The sequence below is a fragment of the Vulpes vulpes genome, chromosome 5, assembly GCF_048418805.1.
Source record: "Vulpes vulpes isolate BD-2025 chromosome 5, VulVul3, whole genome shotgun sequence".
Taxonomy (NCBI): domain Eukaryota; kingdom Metazoa; phylum Chordata; class Mammalia; order Carnivora; family Canidae; genus Vulpes; species Vulpes vulpes.
Genome location: NC_132784.1, coordinates 86,636,641 through 86,648,867, shown reverse-complemented (window position 1 = coordinate 86,648,867; position 12,227 = coordinate 86,636,641). Strand labels below are relative to the sequence as shown.

The window sequence follows — 12,227 nt, the reverse complement described above, 5'->3', positions numbered from 1 at the left end:
TACATCCTCATAGCATTTAAACAAATAACACTTTCCATTGTAAACATAACAAATGCAATTCCTAAAATAAATGCCTTTTACAAACTTTGTGGGTAAAAGATTAAAACAAACTCTTCACAGTTCAAGTGGTAATCTCAATGACGTGTTCCATATCTCAAAGACATTCATTCCATTACTTTAGAAACACTGAAAGAACTATAAACGTGATTACAAATATGGGGGTATGCTTTTTAACTCAAGTAAAACATTTGCCAAATCTAATTAATAGTCTTTATTCCTGGAGCCTCTGAGGTAACGGGTATGTAAATATTACCTAATTGTCTCTACCTACACATTTTGACAGTATAAATTCCAAGCCTATTATGAACAAATTTATTTTCTAAACTAAATACTATTATGACTTGTGATTTCTATTTTCTTGTAATTTCACCTAAAGATAAATCAAATAATTTGTAGATTTTTCATGTTAATTTATAATTAAGTGTACAGTGAGTATAAATGACAGATTAAATTTAATTTCTTCTCTTAGCCCGTTTTATTTTGTTGGTTTTATTCATGAAATTCTCTCAGTAAGAAGGATTTCCTGTTCTGAAACTCAAAATTTCCACAACCCGAGGCTCACTTATTCTTGAAACCCAATGGATGATAAAGCCTTATGGGAAAAATTGAATGCATGAGGAAAATGAACGCATTCCACCTCTCCTGTCACCTTCCTTTAAGTGTTGTGAATCAAGTGAAAAGTGCTTCTGTACTCACTGTACAAGATTCTGAGAAATTCAATCTCATTCATGCTATGTGTAGCCCTTCCACTTAACTACAGTACCACAAATATATGAAGAAATTTTGTGTGGCCTGAGCTAAAACAGAACAAGAAAATCTAAACATCCAACCATTGTGATTCCAACCTGGATATTCATTGGACCAATCCAAGTATCCTGTTTAGATTCTTGACAACTCACTACCTCGATATTAGGAGACCTGAACTTCTCTGGGTATTCACAGAAATGGTTCACAGTTTATTGTCAAGCACTGATATCACCCCCAACCCAGACATTTCTTACTATCATGGGAAGCTCCCTCCATACTGTATCAACTTTAGTCTGCCCACTTGGCAGGTAACAAATGTACATGTTAAATTATTTGGTTCTGAATCTAAGCTTGTTCATTTTCCAAAACAAAAATACTTCTCAGAGTCTTGCTTCCTTGCTTTCTGGTTGAGTGGGGTTGGAGAGGAATCGGAGTGAGTGGTTGGATGAAAAATATAAAACTTGTTTTCCATTCTTCAATAGAAGTACAAAATAAGTATATAATAAATCAACAACTCATTTGCCACTGTGTGTGTGTGTGCATGTGTATTGTAGTCTAATGGAAGGGAATGAAGAGGAAAGAAAGAAAAGAAAGGAAGGAAGGAAAGAAGAACCATATGCATAGACTAATTATTACATTTAGAGTTTCTTCCTTCCCTTTCCTAAAATAAATGTACTTTCCTATATCAAATCAAATACCTTTTGGATAGAAGAGCTTCTTTTGTGAAGGGATCTGAGTGAAATGTTCACTAATTGGGCAGTATTCTCACAATAGTTCTTAACTAGGGGCTTTTATTCCCTTAAATTCAAGTTCTGTCCTTTTTAACAAATACAAATAGATCTTAAGAAGTGGAACACTGCAGGAATTGGTGTTGGAAGACAAGTGTTTCCTCCACCTCAATACCGCATGTTCTGTAGTTCACAGTGACAACATCTTTACGATCTTATTTTGGAAAAGGCTGAAAAGATAAAAGGAAAAGATGCTCACTTTGCTATTTGATATTTTTAAATGACCATTACATCTTTTTTTTTTTTTTTTAATTAAAGTATCTAGTACTAGGACATGTTCTTGTTCAGTGAAAATAGGAACGTTAACCCAAACAGACACTACGTCTATATACTGTTTTCTTGAGAAATCTTAATTAGAAATTTCACAAACTAGTGTCTAAAATTGAGGTGATCTTTGTGTATATACTGATACTGAGAATCTAATTATTTTTAAAAGCTTTACCTTGTAAGAATTTCTGCTTTCTGTGAAGTTATATGCAATTACAAAGAAAGCTTAGAACAATTCCTGGCACATTTCATAAATAAAGGTATTTTATGAATGATAAATTAAATAAATAACCCATGTTCAGTGGAACTGAGCAATCTTCTGTATTCAGGACTGATGCTTTCACTTCATGGTACCTAGATAGCACAGCCATTATAGATTATTTGAAATAATTTGTTTATCTTCTCTGATTGTGATTTCTCAAGGGTACAAGTTGCCTGTGTTTTCCTCACTAAGGTGTCAGCAGAACCCAAGAGATAGCTGATGTTCAGTAACTACTGAATGAACGAACACTGGCTATTTCACTACTCAATGAATGAATGAATGAATAAAATGAATAAAAGAATGAAAAGGAGAATTCCAGGGGAAAAAAATTGAAAAGGTAACTAGAGACAAGATTACCATAAGTCTAATATGTCTTGCTTTATTTTTTTAAGATTTTATTTGAGAAAGAGAGCATGAGCAGGAGGGAGGGGCAGAGGAAGAAGGAGCAGCAGACTCCCCAGTGAGCAGGGAGCCCTACACAGGCTCAATCCCAGCTCCCTGGGATCATGACCTGAGCCAAAGGCAGATGCTTCATCGACTGAGCCACCCAGGCCCTTAATATGTCTTGCTTTAAATAACTGTCTTTAGTGTTACTAGATAATTGGAAAAAAAAATATATAGTTAAAAAAGAAATTTTCCTCTTTTTTATCTTTAGTTGTATGATGAAGAGGTAGAGGGAGGAAAAGCAAAGATGAAAATCACAGAGGCCAAGATACAAACTTTATATTTAACCTGACATACCTCTCTAAATGGCTTCTTTCATCTTACCACACTTTGCCAATGTAGACTCCCATTCTTCCATGCTCTCCCCAATTTTTGTCCCAGTGCCATTAACCCAGTCAATTATGGTATTTATCTAGCTGAGAATTTCCAAGATTTATCATGTGACCCAGTTCCTTGTCAAAAAAACATCTTCCCTTCAAGTCCTGGGTGTATACTTTTATCATCTTTTGTGTTCATGCTTCATTTTTCTGACTCACTTATAAGCTTTTTAGCTCTAGAGAGTCAGTTCTGATACTGAAGATTTCTCCTTAATAAACAGTTGCACCCCTTCTTCAAGTGGGCCTGAACAAATAGCAAACTACAACAGAAAGTGGGCACCTGGGTGGCTCAGTGGTTGAACAATGGCCTTCAGCTAAGGTCATGATCTAAGGGTCCTGGGATCAAGCTCCACATCAGGCTCACTGCCAAGCAGGGAACCTGCTCCTCCCTCTGCTCCTCCCCATGCCCCCTCTCCCCCTGCTTGTGCTAGCATGCTCTCTCTCAAAAAAATAAAATATTTTTTAAAAGTTCTAACAAAGTAAAAAAAAAAAAATTACATAATGAAGAAACAGAGAAAAACTCCTGTTGACAGTCATACTCCCGAGAGAATGGAGGTGTTGTAGATGAGATTAATTTACCCAGTCTTTCTAATTTATAACCCAGACATATTATTTCCTTGAAGAGGAACGATAAAAGGATAGAGAGAATCCAGAAGTGAATCCTGAGAAATTCCTTATCAAAGCTAGAAGTATATAAAAGTGTTTTGTATAACCACCTATCTACATCCCCACATAGACTTAGCTATACTTTAGCTGTTCTCATCCAAATAATTATTTTAAAATGGAATTTATTTAAATATAAATCCTGGGGCTTACAATTCAACTTTGACCTTTTCCTTTTGTTTCAGTGCTGTAAATCTTTTTACTCAAAATTTCAACTTTCCTATCTAATGGCATTTTATGTTCAAAGAACTTTGATTTTTCTTTTCTACCCCTTAGCTTTTCCTCCCATGGCCTTTCTCAAATCTTTAAAGAGTAGGTCTACCACCAACCTTAAGTAAACTTCAAATCCTAGGAGATACACATAGATCCTCCTGTTCCTTTAATTTTATATTTCATTAGTCATTTAGTTCTTATGGTCCCACTTTCTATCAAAATTGAATGTTTCTTTTTGTTCCCATTTCCACTAGTCCATTGTCTCTAAGTCTTTATACTGTCACCCTATATATTTTGTGTATATCACAATCTAATCACAGCCTGAATTGCCCTATGCATTTATTGTTTTATTCCTTTTGATCTCCCCAACTAGAATTTCAGTACCTTTTGGGAGTGTCTTCTCTGACTTCTGCATTGTTCTATCCCTAATATTTTGATCACTGGGTAAATACTCTATACAGTTAGTACATGATTATGAAAAGAAGTTATTTAATGTTTAATGTTGGATAAGTATATAAATATATTTGTTTCATTGAAAAAGGAAATAATTATATAGCAGAAGATTCCATATAAACATGAACAAGTTAGTAAATATTTTAGTAATAATTTTATATATTTTTCTCTGATAGTAGTCACTACTTTTCATTATCATTAAAAAGGGACAAATACATCTTTGTAAGAGTTCAAAATAAAACAAAAAGTGAAATGTCTTTCTTCTATGTGCCTAATACCAAGAAATATTTTTAACTTCCTCCCCTCCATAGTAAGGCAACTCTACCTTTAAATCCCAAATAAAACCTTTGTAAATATGTTAGTTTCACCATACTAAAGATTCTGGGTTAGTATTTCCACATTTGGAGGTTTCCCTCAATTCCACTAGGTGTTTAATTTTTCTCCTCCAACTACACAATAGCATGTTGCTATTCTATCTCTAAACTCCATCAAATTTGTTTACTTATTTTCTTTCTTACAGACATCATCATATTATCTTAAAAAGACAATGTCCGGAGCTGATTAAGGGCAGGTAATCTGTAATCTCATTCGCCTAGTTTGAAAGATCCTGGTTTTGATATTCTTTAGCTATATTATCTTGGGTAAATTAATGTTTTCAAAATTTAATGCTAATTAAAAGAACCCACAAAACTATACATGTCATAAAAATACCTACCAATTAATGGTTTTAGCCTTAATTCAAATAATATAAAAGAACTTATGTTGGATCTTCATGGAGATTCTCAATAATTCACATTATTTTATTATTGTATTATAGTACTTTTTAATGTATCGATGTCCTGTATTATTTTGTTAAATCCTTTATGACAGAGACAAATTATGATTTATTATTTTATCTCTCCTTACCTATTTGGATTTTAAATTTTCCAAGACAAATTGTAAATTAGGACAAAATATTTGAACATAAACATATAATTATATCCATGCTAGTGTAGGATGCTTTAGAAGGAAAAAAATAACCTCACGAGATCAAGATGAGGTGTACACACACATATAATTAGGATCTTAAATTTCAGGTATAAAAAAATGGCTCAAAATGAGAATGATTATTCATTACATTATCTCTGCAAATACATGCTCATAAAGGAGAAAAAAGATAGAACTCCTAAATATCTGAACAGCATTTAATATTTGAAGAAACTGCAACATCATCTTTAACTAGCTTTTACCTTTTTGTTTTGAAAATTAGCAAAATGTTAAGAGAAATGAGGTTGGAGCGGTTATAAATTTCTTTAAATATATGATGCTAACTGGGTCCTTGATATAACATTTATTTTTACTTTGAACTATTTTCTAGTCAAAAAGAAACGCTCATTAATAAAAACATGCATACAACTAATAGCTTAAAGCTGTAAATATATTATGAGTTCATCTCACAGGTTTTCAAGTAGACAAAATGATAATTTCTATTTGTCATTTTGCTCCCACGTGTACATTATTTTTCTTCATATAATGTTTAATCTGATTGACTAGGCTAATATTAATCAGAAGATGACAAAAAAGAATAATGGCATTAATAACCAATATTTATTGGATATTCCAATTATATTTATATGCATATTATACATTGTTCCCCAAAATCTAATGAGGTAGCACTAATATTATACTAATTGTATAAGTAAATTTGGTGACTGGGGAAAATAAATAACTTTTTCAAGTATATAAACCCAGATTTGGAAAGTTATTGCTTGCTTAACCACATGTTTTTCCTACAAATGCTATTTAGTTCATTTGACTTAACAATTACAATGTTGAAAACTTGATCTGATTATGAATATACACATTACTGAGTACAGTGTATTTAAATCTACTACAAGGAGAATTCTACAAAAATTTCTACAAAAATTTCTTAGAATGCATCTTACATTCCACCTATCCATAATTGAGGAGATGAAATAAATATTTTCTGAGTCTAACCATCTGTGACTGTTAATATGTCAGCCTGACTGGGTTATGGGGTGCCCAGATATTTCACCAAACATTATTCTGGGTATTTCTATGTGGATATTTTTGGATTAGATTCACATTTGAATCAGCAGATTGACTAAAGCATTGTCTTCCCTAATGTGGTTGGGCCTCATCCAATCACTTGAAGACCTAAATAGAACAAAAAAGCTGAGTAAGAGGGAGCTCCTCTTGCCTGCCTGCAAGAGCTGTAAAGTTGGTTTTTTCTGGCTTTTGGACTCAAACTAAAACACAAGCTCTTCTCAGGTCTTGAGTCTGTAAACTTTCAGATTGGAGCTTTAACACCATTGGCTTGCCTATTTTCAGACTTTGAACTCAGACTGGAAGGAACTACACCATCAGCTTTCCTGAACTTCCAGCTTTCCGATTGCAGTTCTTGGGGCTTCTCAGGCTCCTTAACAACAAGAACCAATTCCTTATAATAAAATCTCTTTATAGATACAGAGAGAAAGAGATAGAGATATACGACAACCTGTTGGTTCTATTTCTCTCGAGAACCCTAATACACCAAATGTTTCAAATGTGGAAAAATTTAATGTATTAACTAAGAATTGGGAAAATACAACCAATTATTTTATTATCTACAATGTGGGAGTAGACTCGATTTGTAGTCTAGCTTCTACTATTTTTAACTCTGTTCTTGGAGGGTTAGATTCTGAGGTCAAAAAGATTTTATGAAACACAAATCAGCCTTAATATTAAACAATCTATCTAAAAAAGATAAAAGTTTTAGAGAATCACAAACTCAAAGAAAAAATTAAAAACTCGTTTCACTCCTTTTTTAAAGATTTTTTGATTCTCATGTAATTGTGGTGAATCATTGTTATGAAATTTTCTATCAGACCTCTGCTTAGGTTGCTTCCAGCCCCACTTCACTGAAACCTAAGTTGTCAATGAATATGAGTAAAAGTAAAGGCAATATTCTCTTAAATACCAAGGACTATTTCCATGACACCTTCAGTTTTCTTCTAAAGAGACATTTTTTATCAAGATTTAACATTGGTTTTACATCACTTTTTCTTTTTTACCTTAACTGCTTTATGTTATTTTTTAATTATAACTCCAGAACATTTTAATTCTAAAGAGCTTTAATACATGAAAAGGCCCATAGTTTCCAAATGCCCATCAAAGGCGGAATGAATCATCAGTCCCATCAGAGCTGGGGGTAAAAAAGGGGGGGTGGAGGGATGAAGGCTGACAACCATTCTCTTTCAAAAAGATAAACATTGCATCCTCAGATAATCGCTCAGAATGTTACTTGATATGAATAGGCAAGAGGGAAATAACTGTCCATAGGTGCCTTATATACTGTATTGGGCAATTAAACGCCAACTGAGCTATTCAAGAATGACTTGGTAAAAGGTTGAAAAAAACGAAAGACTTCATCCTGGTCAAAGACGGCACTCCAGTGGAACATTCGGTGCACATGACCGGGTGATACATTTCTTCCACTTGTGCCTCTGTCTGCAATGCAGCGTCTTCATGGTTATACCTCTTCTTATGGCCCCACCTTTTCTTCCTATTCTCTGGGATTTTGTATCTTAGGACCTCCTCTTTGTTGACAGAACAATTCATCACAAACATTGCTCTATACTGACTTTTGTATGATTCATGCCTTTGGCAATCAAGACCTAATGTGGTCATGCAGGCAGGGCAATTCAAGACAGCATTACTATTTGGAACAGGCTGTTGTTGTGGATGTGGTCCCTGTATTCCAAAACCATGGTAGCCTCTTCTTTGTGCATCAACCCAGGCCTGATCTCTGTTATCTTTTTCAGGATCATATAATAACTCATTTATTGTTGGAATCTGGTGTCATCTTTTCTTTTTCTTCTTGGTTACCTGTGCTGTTTTGTCTTCATCCACAGAATCAGAATCAATATATACCATTATAATACTTTGTCAGAGCTGTTCCAACTTTTCCAGTTCCTGAGGAAGACCCTGTTTCCAGAGAGGATAACTTGTCCTCCATTGTTTTTATGGTGGAATTTAATTCAGCTTCCGTTTCTTTTTCAAATTCATCTTCATTAGATGATTCACTTTCTCCAGCAAGACATTCTCTGATGAGTTTTCTTTTTTTGGTCAGGAGTTCCATGTAAAAGCACATCCACTTCATCTTCAGAACTACTCAAAGCAGGTTCCTTGTTGCTAGGCTCTTCCACTGTAGGGGTCGTACTCATCCTGGTGTTGGTACATGGTGACCAATACCCTCAGATGCCAACTACAAGCATCCACACAGTACCTGTTTACTCCACAGGAACCCCTTGACTGCTTTAAAGTAGTAAGCTTCTTATGCTCAAAGCAACTAAGAAGTCTCATTTGGAAAGCCAAATTATCATTAAAATTAACTTTGCAAGTTCTCTTCAGACTCTCAAGATGGGAGATGGAGGAGAAAGAGTAAAAGGATTCTGCTTATAACTACTTATAGTTTAGGTCAGACAAATCATCAGAATCTAGATTGAAAATAATGGGAATGTACAATTAAGCTATAGTAGAAACTTTGAGAATTGCCAATGTTTATAAAGTGAAGGGACTATTTTAAAAGAGGAAACAGCAGGAGGTCAATAGTAATTATAAAAATAATAAAATCATTTCAAGAATAATGATAAAAAAGCAAGAGATGTTATTTGATAAGAAATTACACAATACCACATCGGTTACCATAAAACCCTCCACAAGCTAATAAGAGAATAAGAATATTTTATATACACACACACACATACACATATAGCCACTTATGTTGCCATATATGATTTAATCCTTCTTAATATCCTATTCTTTAACAAGCAAGACTTTAAGTTTTTTTATCTCTAAAATGGAATGGTATATAGAACATATGATAACATTTGGAAATGCAAATCAATTATGTGGTGGTAAAAATATACATTTTAATTTTTAAATTAGAAAGTAAATATAATTATTGTACAATAATCAATTAATAAAATATTATAGCATAAAATATGAAAATTCCAATTGATATCCCATCTCTGGACTGCTGTAAGGTCACCCCGCTCTTTGCACACACCCCTCCCAATATAAGCAATATTTAGTTTGGTATATATTCTTCTAGTCCTTTCTCTTTTCTTTTTTAAGATTGTAGTTATTTATTTAAGAGAGACAGAAACAGAGAGACAATGAGCAGGGAGAGGGACAAAAGGAGAGGGAGAAGCAGGCTCCCCAATGGGCAGGGAGCCCATCTTCCAAACCTTTTTCTATTATTTCCTATCCATATGATTTTTTTACATATCTAGAATATTTTGTATATATGAAAAATTGAAATTATACTTGTGTATTTAAATTATGTAACTTTTCATGTACCTTCTATTTTATGTTTTATTATTTTTATTTTTTTAATTTTTAAAATTTATTTATTTTTTATGTACTTACTATATTTTGAAGTTCTTTATTCAATGCATATAGGTCTAACTGATTCTCAAAGTGGGTTTCTTCATTAATTGATGCATCATTTTTAATGCACCATTATTTACTTATGCTTTCACTTTGTAAGGCTCATTTAATTGTTTTCCAAATCTATCTTCACAAAACATCCCTCCCACCCACATCTAAGTAGTTCTACAAAGTTGAATTTCAAAAGAAAAACTGGTAAGTCAAAGGAGAAATTCCTTTTCAACCAACAAAAGGAAAGAGCTTACTATTTAGTTTTCGGTTAATTCATTTTTAGATAAGAAGTAGTAATGACACTGATGTCATTATAAAGCAATATGATGTTAGCCTTGAAGGGTGACATAACTGATTTACATTATGTCAGCCACATAGTATAGATACAGGCATATCCATGAAGTGTCTGTAAGGGAGATACATGAACAGCATAACAAACAAAACATTTTATTTAAACCCTACAATTTTTTACCTCAAATCTCAAAACAGTCTAGTAGTCAATGGACTTACTTCCATTGGAGAGCAAGGACATCTTTTTGCTTAGGAAAAGAGTCTTGAGGGCAAGACTAAAAGCGAGATTTGATTCTTTCTCCTAGGCCCATATCTTTTTTATAAACCAATGATCTCAAAAGGAAACAAGCCAAGGCTACAGACACATTTTTTTTGAAGGACGAGAACAAGGGTCTGCATACTTTGGCCTGTTAGCCAAAACCAGACTTCTACCCACTTTTATATGGCCTCTGAGCTAAGATTTTTTTTTTTTTCTTTTTCAAAAGATGAATGTTTGAAATCAAATTAGGAGTACTAACTTTGAAGACCAGTTAAGCAAAATATTATTCCAAAGAACAAAAAATGTTCGATTCTCATTAGTGGACCTTTACAATAACAACAGAAAATATGCAATTGTAAAAACTTTTAATTAATTACAAAAATTGTGGAAATTTCTTCTCTCTTTTTATTCAAGTACCTGCATAATATCTCCAACTTCTTGGTTCACAAAGCCTATAATATTTATTTTGACCACATACAGAAAAAAAAATGTCTTCTCTTAAAGTAAAACAATGAGTCAAAGTCATTTATTTCACTTATGTCCTTCAGATATCAAGCTACTCAGGTGACTGTTCCCTTATAATTCCAAAAATAGGAAGGGAGTAGATGGCTCCTTCAAAAGAAAGAGGCACTAGAATTTTCTTTTATCAAACCAAACTCAAGAGAAAAGAAAGACTCCAGAGAAAGTGGCTTCCAAAGGAGAAAAACAAAACAAAACAAAACAAAACAAGTAGATGAGGAATCCTAAGAGAATCAATCCAAAGGGATTGCACCATTTAAGATCTCTCCCTTCACCCTGGATTGTCATACTTTACTACCATCACCCAATGACATGTGCTGAGAGCCATTCTATCTTCAACTCCTATCTATCAGCCTCAGAGCAGCAACAAAAAGATGAAAGAGACAGAGAGGAGCTTCTCTTAGCTACTAACACAGATTCACTAATGAGAAACCACAGAGTTGATCTAACAACTACAACTTTGAGAACTTATAAGAAATAATTTAGAAGAATAATAGTTTATATGTAGATAAGCACTGAGTACACATATAATTGCAAATAGAAAGATGTACAATCCAAATGTTTGAGAGTAGTAAAATGTTTGAATGGCAACTCAGAGAGATGCCATTTAGCTATTCAATTTATAATTACGAAGAGTATTCAAATGGAAAACATTTTTATGATATGATGCTAAGGAAAAAAAAGACAAAAAGATATTGCGAGTCAAATATTCCACATGTAAGGTGCAGTATAAAAGACAGTAAGGAAATGAAAACAAACTTTTATTTTAGAGAGGTAGATTTTGTTAAAGTTGGGATTTCAAAATTTCATTAATGTTACATTACAGCCTTTAAAATAACAAAAGCTGATAGCAGATGAATCATTAATTAAAACCTACATCTCTTAAGAAATCTGTAGATTCTCATTTTACGTTTCTGAAATGGGGAACAGGAGAGTCACTACAAAACTGAAACAGCTAAGCAGCCAGAGGCCATTACAGGAAACAAAAAAACAAACAAAAAAGCCTTCATGAATGGCTTGCTGTTATCTGATTTATTTAAGAACAACTCAAAATATTTGACAGCTGACAGAGGTTTTAGTAAGGGTCTGTTGAAAGCGAAGTCATGGCTGTAAACAGAAATTCTGAGAACACACTAAGATGAGCTCCAGTAAATGACAAATAGTGATGTTGAGAGGCAAATCTTTTAGAAGAGTTAATGGCCCGATGTGTAGTTGGAATGGAGAACAACACAACTACCACCACCCCCAGCGTAGCAGGGTTTTACCTTAATGTACTCTCCACGGCAAACAGTGAGTTGCAAGGTGATGCCTGGCACTTCTGGGGATGTGTGAGTTCACTAAAGAACGTGCTTAACTTGAGAATATGCCAGTGGGCATCACAAAGATTTATCCGGATCTGTATTCTTATGCTTGATACTCTTAAGCACAGTAACAGTAGATGGCATCTGCTTACAAAGATA

The 12,227-nt window shown here is 33.6% G+C and overlaps 1 pseudogene; it reads right to left on the bottom strand.

Moving 5' to 3' along the window:
- Positions 1 to 7,640: 7,640 nt before the first annotated feature.
- Positions 7,641 to 8,495, bottom strand: LOC112914553 (E2F-associated phosphoprotein pseudogene; annotated as a pseudogene).
- Positions 8,496 to 12,227: the final 3,732 nt, after the last annotated feature.